We start from the raw sequence: 10361 nt of genomic DNA on the forward strand, positions 1-10361 counted from the left end.
CAGAGGGCGTCCAGCCCTCCCCGCTCCTCCGCCGCCTCCTCCTCTTCTAGCCTAGCCCGTCTGTCTCGGTTTCCAGAACTCGACAGCTTCCGAAGAGGCGCATTCCGTCCATCATCTCCCTGATTCTTGCCGCCTCTCCTTAGGTAAGCAGCATTATTCCCTGGCGAGGCTGAGCAAAGTAGTACTCCGAGACGTGTGGAGAGATTTGCCCAAGATCTCGGGCTCCTTAGCAGTTGAATTGGGCGCTATGTTTTTGTGGGAGTTTTTGGTACCAAAGACTTCTAAGGGGAGCAAATTCAGATCAGTTCAGTCGCTCAGTCGTGTCCGACTCTTTGCGACCCCATGGACTGCAGCATGCCGGGCTTCCTTGTCCATCACCAACTCCCCGAGCTTACTCAAACTCATGTCCATCGAGTCGGTGATGCCATCCAACCATCTCATCCTCTGTCGTCCCCTTCTCCTCCCACCTTCAATCTTTCCAAGCATCAGGGTCTTTTCTAGTGAGTCAGTTCTTCTCATCGGGTGGCCAAAGTATGGGGAGTTTCAGCTGCAGCGTCCGTCCTTCCAAGGAATATTCAAGATTAATTTCCTTTACGATAGACTGGTTGGATCTTCTTGCAGTCCAGGGGACTGTCAAGAGTCTTCTCCAATAACACAGTTCAGAAGCATCAATGCTTCCCCACTGAGCTTTCTTTATAGCCCGACTCTCACATCCATACATGAAAAAACTATAGCTTTGACTAGACGCATCTTTGTTGGCAAAGTGATGTCTCTGCTTTTTAATATGCTGTCTAGATTGATCATAGCTTTCCTTCCAAGGAGCAAGCATCTTTTAATTTCATGGCTACAGTCACTGTCTGCAGATGTCTTCAGGGGCCAGGCAAATAGTGTGAGTCAGACTAGCAGGTGTAAGACATAGAAGAGATGGAAACGGAGACAGAGATGGACACCTATAGGCATTCAGATTCAAATATGAAAACACCACATCTTCCAAAAAAGGTTATAAATATATAGTGAGGTATGATCCAGCAATTCCACTCCTAGATATATACTCTGAAGAATTGAAAACAGGAATTCAAACAGACACTAGTGCATGGGTGTTTGTGGCAAGACTAGCCACAATAGCCCAAAGCTGGAAACAACCCAATTGCCCATCGACAGATAAATGAACACACAAAATGTGGTATGTCCATAGATGGAATATTATTCAACCATAAAAGGACAATTTGGATGATCCGCCAGTTTTGCCGAACCAGACACTAAAGACTGCATGTGGTATAATTCCACTTATATGAAGCAGATAAATCCAGCAGAAGGAAGATTAGGTCTAGATGCTGTGGGGAGGGAAGAATGAAGAGTGACTGCTTGATGGTGTAAAATGGATTGATTCCTGCCATATCAGTAAATAAGGGTGTCAGCGATTTCAAGGCCTCCAAAAGTGAATTTCTGAGCTTGGAGGGGCCCAAAAGGGAGAACAGTGCCTGCAATCCAGCAGCTGTCAGCTGCCGTCATTCCCTATGTCACTCCCAGCAGTGGACAAGGAACTAAGGATGTAAAAAAAAAAAAACAAGAAGCAAGATGCTGACCCCAGATAGCTGAGATGTGTATGAAAGGAAAGATTTCAGTGAGCCCAGAGCTTGCATCTTCCTATACATAGAAAAGGGCTAGATTCTTTAACTTGAGATATCTAGTTTTCCTTAATTAACAATAATCTTTGATGTTGAGGCTACCTGCTCCCTTTATTGCAAACTTCTGTATAACCTGACTCCTTCCCCTGCCTCCTTGGAACAGTTCTTTCAAGGTTACTTGAGATGCCGTCCTCTGGGCTTGAAGTCCTAAACATTCCCACCAAATAAAACAACTTTCCACTTTCAGGTTATGACTATATTTTTTAAGTCAACAATGGATGTGGGGTTTCCTTTTGCAATGAGGAAAATGTTTCGGAAACACATAGAAATGGTGGTTGCACAATTTAAAATGGTTTGTTTTATATGATGTGAATTTTACCTCAATCAAAAAAAAGAGAGACATCAGGACTTCCCTGGTGGCACAGTGGATAAGAATCTGCCTGCCAATGTAGGGGACATGAATTCGATCCCTGGTTTGGAAAGATTCCACATGCCACGGAGCAGCTAACCCCCCATACCACAACTACTGAGTCTGGGCTCTAGAGCCCACACGTTAAAACTCCTGAGCCCACGTGCTGCAAGAGCCTGTGTTCCGCAACGAGAGAAGCCACCGTAATGAGAAGCCATCCTACCGCAGCTAGAGAGTAGCCCCCGCTCCCCACAATTAAAGAAAGCCCGCGCAAAGCAACGAAGACCCAGTGCAGCCAAAAATAAATAAACAAACAAACAAAAAGACATCATGTTACCCTTGAATCAGATTTGGCCCACAGGCCACCAGTTTGCAACCCCTGTCTTCTATGCTGTCCTTGCTGCTGCTGCTGCTGCTAAGTCACTTCAGTCGTGTCCGACTCTGTGTGACCCCAAAGACGGCAGCCCACCAGGCTCCCCCGTCCCTGGGATTCTCCAGGCAAGAACACTGGAGTGGGTTGCCATTTCCTTCTCCAATGCATGAAAGTGAAAAGTGAAAGTGAAGTCACTCAGTTGTGTCCGACTCTCAGTGACCCCATGGACTGCAGCCTTCCACGCTCCTCCATTCATGGGATTTTCCAGGCAAGAGTACTGGAGTGGGATGCCATTGCCTTCTCCGATGCTGTCCTTACCAGTGTTCTAACAATGGAAGTACTAGAATTCAGAGGACTTGTCTAATTAAGAAAACTCATTAATAAGTATTTGGGGTATCAGCTCTTGGGGAGCCCCTAGTCTGATAGCGTTACATATGAAGCTTTAGCACAAGTACACACTTTACCTTTGGGGGGACCTGAAAGAAGGCCTCGTTGGGAAGTGGCTTTTGAGATGGTACTTGAAGGATGGAAGGCATTTCCGTGGAGGAAGGTGCTTATGATGGAACGAGAGCCTATGGCTGGAGAAAGCAGGCATGGTCGGTGAAGGCAGAGCCTTCATCTTACTAGTGAACCCAGAGCCCTGGGGTAAGAAAGGTCAGTGGGAGGGACGGAGCACAGGTGGCACATTTGAGCAGACTCAGAAAGGCCAGATGACGGGAGCCTCGGAGGTGTTGAGAGAGGGGAGTGGGAGGACCAAGCTGGGCTTCGGGGAAAGTACACAGGCCTTGTGAAGTGATTGAGGAAGGCAGGATGGATTAGAGGAGTGTTAGGGAATAGAAACAGGGCTACGGAGGGAAAGGGCAGTGAGGAGAGGAAGAGAGGAAGGATATTCATGAGATGGTCTGAGAGAATTGACTTGTCTTGGCGAGAAATTCCATGAGGAGGAGAGGGAAGGGATCAATGGTAAGTGATTAATCCAAAGTCTTCTGACCACCCCCCTAACCCCCAGTCTGTTTTTTCCCAGCCAGAGGGAGGTAGGAGGGGAAGGGTGTTCAATATCTTAGAACATCCCAGGAGGAAGGAAAGAAATCAGATGATATTCTAGAGCCCAGAGATATAAAAACAGGTCAGGGAGGAGAGAGGGGCCAGAGAGTGGCCCCTCTGAATGGAATACCAAGGAAGTGGCTGCAACCAGAGACAACAGCTGGTGGTGGGAGGCTGGCGGACCCTTGGCTGCTGGGCACCACGATGCGGAGTGCAGTGGATTGGGGCAGGAGTAGAGAACAGCCTGACTCCATCTCTCAAGCAGAGTTGTCATGAACAGAAACAGAGCTCAGGTCTGTGGCCCCCTCTAGCCTGGACCGGGCTACTGGTCCCAATCTCCTGCACAGGCTCTGGTCTCTATACTGCTAAGAGCACCCCATCACTTCCCCTCAGAAGTTGAGGACCTGGCCTGGCAGATGTTCCTTCCTACCTGGCTTTTTGGAGCCCTTTGATTATGTCCATGTCACCTGGATGGGGAGTGCGAGGCTGAGGGGACCAGCTGCCTTCAGCACTAATCCAGAAATTGCCTCCTCCTTCTCCTCCACATCCATTCACCCTCACATCTTCCCATGCATATTCAGAAGCTTAATAGTTGTTGAGTTGCTAAGTCATGTGCAACTCTTTGCAAGCCTACGGACTGCAGCATGCCAGGCTTCCCTGTCCTTCACCATCTCCTGGAGTTTGCTCAAATTCATGTCCACTGAATTGGTGATGCTATCTAACATTATCATGCCCTCTTGTCCTTTTGCCTTCAGTCTTTCCCACCGTCAGGGTCTTTTCCAGTGAGTTGGCTCTCAGCATCAGGTGGCCAAAATATTGGGGCTTCAGATTCAGCATCAGTCCTTCCAATGAATATTCAGGGTTGATTTCCTTTAGGATTGACTGGTTTGATCTCATTGCTGTCCAAGGGACTCCCAAGGGACTTCTCCAGCACTACAGTTCTAAAGCATCAGTTCTTCGGTGCTCAGTCGAACTCTCACATCTGTACATGACTACTGGGAAAACCATAGCATTGACTATATGGACTTTTGTTGGCAAAATGATGTCTTTGCTTTTTAATATACTGTCTAGGTTTGTCATAGCTTTCCTTCCGAGGAGCAAACATCTTTTAATTTCATGGCTGCAGTCACCATCCGCGGTGATTTTGAAGCACAAGAAAATGAAATCTGTCACTGCTTCTACTTTTCCCCCTTCTATTTGCCATGAAATGATGGGACCAGATGCCATGATCTTAGTTTTTGAGTTTCAAGCCAGCTTTTTCACTCTCTTTCACCCTCATCAAGAGGCTCTTTAGTTTCTCTTCACATTCTGCCGTTAAAGTAGTATTATCTTCATATCTGAGGTAGTTGATATTTTTCCCAGAAACCTTTTCTTGTTCTGTCTTTTTCTCCCAGCAGTCTTGATTCCAGATTGTGATTCATCCAGCTTGGCATTTCGTGTGATGTACTCTGCATAGAAGTTAAATAAGCAGGGTGTCAGTATACAATCTTGTCATACCCCTTTCCCCATTTTAAACCAGTCAGTTTTTCCATGTCCAGTCCTAACTGTTACTTCTTGACTTGCATACAAGTTTCTCAGGAGACAAGTAAGGTAGTCTGGTATTCCCATCTCTTTAAGAATTTTCCAGAGTTTGTTGCGATCCATACAATGAAAGGCTTTCGCATAGTTAATGAAGCAGAAGTAGATTTTTGGGGGGGAATTCCTTTGCTTTTTCTATGAGCCAGTGGATGTTGGCAATTTGATCTTTGGTTCCTCTGTCTTTTCTAAACCCAGCTTGTACATCTGGAAGTTCTTGGTTCACGTACTACTGAAGTCTAGCTTGAAGGATTTTGAACATAACCTTACTAACGTGGGAAATGAACGCAATTGTCTAGTAGTTTGAACATTCTTTGGTACTACCCTTCTTTGGGATTGGAATTAAAACTGACATTTTCCAGTTCTGTGGCCACTGCTGAGTTTTCCAAATTTGCTGACGTATTGAGTACAGCACGTTAACAGCATCATCTTTTAGGATTTTAACTAACTCACCTGGAATTCTATCACTTCCACTAGCTTTGCTTGTAGTAATGCTTTCTAAGACCCACTTGACTTCACACTCCAGGATGTCAGGCTCTAGGTGAGTGACCACACCATCATGGGTATCCTGGACATTAAGACCTTTTTTATATAGTTTTTCTGTGTATTCTTGCCACCTTTTCTACCACTGTTAGGTCCTTACCGTTTCTGTCCTTTATCATGCCTATCCTTGCATGAAATATTCCTGTCAGCTCTCCAATTTTCTTGAAGAGATTTCCAGTCTTTCCCATTCTATTGTTTTCCTCTACTTCTTTGCACTGTTCATTGAAGAAGGCCTTCTTCCCTTAGGGCATTAACCAGAGAGCATGACACTGAACCCTTTGGGTGACCTCAGTCCAGTCACCTCTGATGGAAAAACTAAGGTCCAGAGAAGGCACGTGACTTACTCCCCCAAAATATGTTTCAGAGCTAGTTCCTGAGCTGGACATGAAAGCTGGAAGTCTAGCCGCCTAACAGTTCAACTAGTCTCCTTCCCTCCATGCAGGCTGCCTCTTATTCTTACCTCTGTCGCCTTGGCCTTTAACCTCTGATCTACCTTTCTGAGGTCTTTAAGAAGGTGGGCTGGCAAAGTGTTATTTCATTCCAAGTGAATGAAATACAAGATAATACAATGAAATCCAAGAAAATACACCTTGGGGTATTATCTACTCTAATAAGTAAATTAGGATGAATTATAATTCATTATTCCTGAATTATATATTCATTATAAGATAGCAGATCCTTATAGATTAATATACTTCATTTCTATAATTTTTAATGGTTTTGGAAACTGAAAAATAGTTAAAATATTTTCCTTTTAAATATATTAGAATTAATATTAGCAATAGTGTATTCACTGTATAAAGCTTTCATTCCTTGGTGGCTCAGATGGTAAAGAATCTGCCTGCAATGAGGGAGACCCAGGTTCGATCCCTGGGTCAGGAAAATCCCCTGGAGAAGGAAATGACAAACCACTCCAGTATTCTTGTCTGGAAAATTTGATGGACAGAGGAGCCTGGCGGGCTACAATCCATGGGATCACAAAGAATCAGACACGACTGAGTGACTAACACTTTCTATAAAGTAATGGACTGTTTCTGTTATATTTGTATTATAAAAAAGCAAATCAACTTAATTTTGACTATTGTTTAATAGTCAAATGTAATTTTATTATTTATTTAATATTTGGCTGTGCTAGGTCTCTGCTGTGGCATGTGAGATCTAGTTCCCTGACCAGGGATCAAACCCGGCCCCCTTGTTTTGGGAGTGCAAAGTCTTAGCCCTTGGATCACTAGGGAAGTCCCTAGGCATGGATTCTTAAAAACAGTTATCTCAGTTTCTCATATAAAGCTTCCTGAAAATTACCTCATAAAAACTTAGACATGGAGGGCTTCCCTGGTAGCTCAGTGGTAAAGAATTCGCCTGCCAGTGCAGGAGATATGGGTTTGATCCCTGATCCAGGAAGATCCCATGTGCTGCAGAGCAACAAAGCCCATGCACCACACTACTGAGCCTGTGCTGTAGCGCCCAGGAACTGCAGCTGCTGAGCACAGGCACCACAACTACTGCAGCCCACATATTCTAGAGCCCGTGCTCCACAACAGGAGAAGACCCTGCAGTGAGAACTCTGTGTACCATCTGGAGCAGCCCCTGCTCCCTACAACTAGAGAAAATCCCATGTAGCAACAAAGACCCAGCAGAGTCAAAAATAAAAATAAATAAAATTATAAAATAATTTAGACAAGGATATGTTGGAAAATCTGAGGATACTGATTCTTCAAAAGTAGGGAATATAATAATATAGCCCCAAATTACATGAAGCAAAAATGCATATAATTGAACTGAGAAATAGAAAGTTGAATAATAGTTGGAGATTTCAATACCCCACTTTCCATAGTGGATAAAACAGCTAGTCAGAAGATAACAAGGAAATATAAGACTTGAACAATACTATAACCCAAGCATTCTAAACCTAACATTCCAACCAAAAGCAGAAGAAGGTGTCTTTCTCAAGTGCACATTGAGTATTCTCCAGGATAGGCCATGTGCTAGGCCATACGACAAGCCTCAATAAGTTTAAAAGGACTGAAATCATACAAGTTATGTTCTCTGGCAATGGAATGAAATTAGATATCAACAACAAAATTAATTTGGGGAATTCACAAATATGTGCAAATTAAGCAGTACACTTCTATGTAATCAATGGGTCAAAGAAGAATCACAAAGGAAATCAGAATATACATTGAGATGAATTAAAATGACAAAAGTTTATTGGATGCAGCTAAAACAGTACTTAGAGGGAAATTTATAGCTATAAATATTATTTGACTGTAAAAAGGAATGGAGTACTGATATCTATTACAACATGAATAAATGTTAAAACCACTAAGCTGAGTGAAAGAGACCAGTCTCAAAAGGCCTCATATTATATGATTCCATTTATATAAAATGTCTAGAATAGGCAAATCAATGGAAAGTTGATTAATGGTTTCCTAGGGCTGGGAGTTTGGGAGAAATGGGCAGTTACTGCTAACAGTCATGAGGTTTCTTTTTTTGATGATGAAAATATTCTAAAATTGATTGAGGTGACAACCCCACTAGAAATCACTAAATTATACATTTAAATGAATTAATTAAATGGTATGTGAGTTATATTTCAGTAAAGCTATACTTCAAAAACAAGTTAAATTTGAAAGTTGAAAATATCCTTGAAATACAGCACAAAAGTGAAATTCTTTTTGTTAATTTGATGTTCTTCTGTATTTTAACCTAACTGGGGTCACCTTCAGTTTTGTAAAATATTCTACTCATTGTGTTTGCCTTTCCACCTTCTTTCTCCTGTACATTCCATGGATTATCACATTCTCAGACACAACAACCACCACATTTAGTCAAATTTGTGTATCATAGAGTTGATGTGGCTTCAATAATAAACAATAAATGCCAGCAGCCTCAGCAAATGAAACAAAAAAAAAAAAAAGGAGGGCTGAGCAGAAACCAGGCCTCTGTCCCCCTCCACATGCTTACCTGGACAGCATGGGAGAGGCCAGACTGGGCAGGGCTGGGGGTTGAATGCAGTGAACTTTGCTCACTCTCCTGGGCTCACCAGGCAGACACCCTTGCCTGGGCACCTGCCCCCAGATTTGGCATCCCTGTGGAGTTGACTCAGAAGCTGCACACTGCCCAGATGCCAAGGGGCGAGGCACTGAGGGCCTGGGGCCAGGGGAATGGAAAGAAGCTCCCTGGATGCACCCGCTTCCTGAATTGGCTGGCCTTGGACAATTTCATTTCTTTCTCTACACCTTGGTTTTCTTATCTCAAAAGGGGGATCATTATTTGGCTGGGAGGATTAAATGAAGTATCATCTGTGAAGCATGTGCCCACCACCGTATCTGGCAAATAATAGGCATCCGTAAATGTCAGTTTGTCCTTTTCCTACTCCTTACGGGGAAAGTTGATCAGAAGGTCAAAATGCTTGCCACAGAGTCTGTCTTGAGGCGGCTGGACTCCCACCTAGCGTGCACTCGTGTTGTCTTGGGTCATTTTCTCTGGGCTGGGTGGTACATGCATCCATGCTACTTCCAAGTGAAACCCTGGAGCCACCCATGGAGACCTGGGGTTTTTGCTTACTCTCTGGCTGCCACCTCTGCCCTCATCACTTTTCTCCTTGATTGTTGCATCAGCCTGCTTGGGCTCCCTGCTGCCTACCCTTGGCCTTTGCCCACTCTGCCCGGGAGGGCACTTTCCAGCCTACGCATTCTGTCTCTACCATCCTCTTTTTGAGAGATGGCATCCCATCTTCAGGACTAGTCCCATAGCTCCTCCAGGCCCAGCTCTGGCCCCTGCCTCCCCCACCTCTGCCCTGGGGACTGCGTCCGTGTCCTCGTCTGTGTTTGTTGTTGGGAGAATCCACTTAAGGCACCCACCATGCCCATGGCCCCTCCTCTTACCCCCAAGGCAAAACTGCTCCCCCATTCTCTGCCACTGGGGCAGCACTTGATGCAGTGCATTGGCGCCTGTGGTTCATTTGGCTGGAGGCATCTGATGAGTTCTGAGCCCCTAGTCCACATCCCCTGGTGCCTCCCCAAACCTGATGGTTGACTGTGCTCAGCTCCAACCCACCACCTGCAAAAAAAGCCTCTTCATGACTGCTTTCTAACCAGGAGGAGGAGGATGAAGAAAGGTGGCCCTGGCTGTAATCCCCAGTCTAAAGCTTCCTGGTGACCTCTCTGAGCCTTCATTTCTTCATTTGTCAACAGGCAGAACAGGTAATGGGCTTCAGCCATGGGAAGGAACTGGCACATACAGGGACTTGAGAGCAGTGTGTCCCCCACCTGTTCTTCACTCCTTGTCCTCTTTTGTCCCTTCTCATCCTCTGGGGCCAGGCCCTAGCCTGAAGGAGGAAGGAAGAGGGAGAAGCACTGGGCGTTCCCAGAGAGGCAGCAACTAAGAATTTCAGACCATGGCAAGAGCAGGCTAACAGGTAACTCCTGGTGCCCACTCTAGCTGCTGCCAGCTCCAAGAGTATTCTAAACCCAAGAGCTGTGTCACAGCTGGGGCATTGTGGCTGTCAGGGTAGAGGCAGAAGGACCCCGCTCAGCCTCCCACACACCACACCCTGGGATGAAAGTGGACTCCTGGGATCTGGACTGCCCTCCTTGAGTCACCGTGCTGGGGAGGAGCCTGAGTCCACCTCTGCTACCGTTTCTGTGACCAGCCTCCTCTGGTGACCGTGACCCAGGGCAACCTCAGGTGCAGGTGGAGGGGGAAGCTGGGAGCTGCCTGAACTTGTTCAGTCGCCTGCCCAGGGGCAGAGAGCTCAGCTCTTCAGGAGCCAGCAGGACTGCATTGT

This window comes from Bison bison, unplaced genomic scaffold (assembly GCF_000754665.1).
Source record: "Bison bison bison isolate TAMUID 2011002044 unplaced genomic scaffold, Bison_UMD1.0 scf7180017864238, whole genome shotgun sequence".
In the NCBI taxonomy this organism is placed as follows: domain Eukaryota; kingdom Metazoa; phylum Chordata; class Mammalia; order Artiodactyla; family Bovidae; genus Bison; species Bison bison.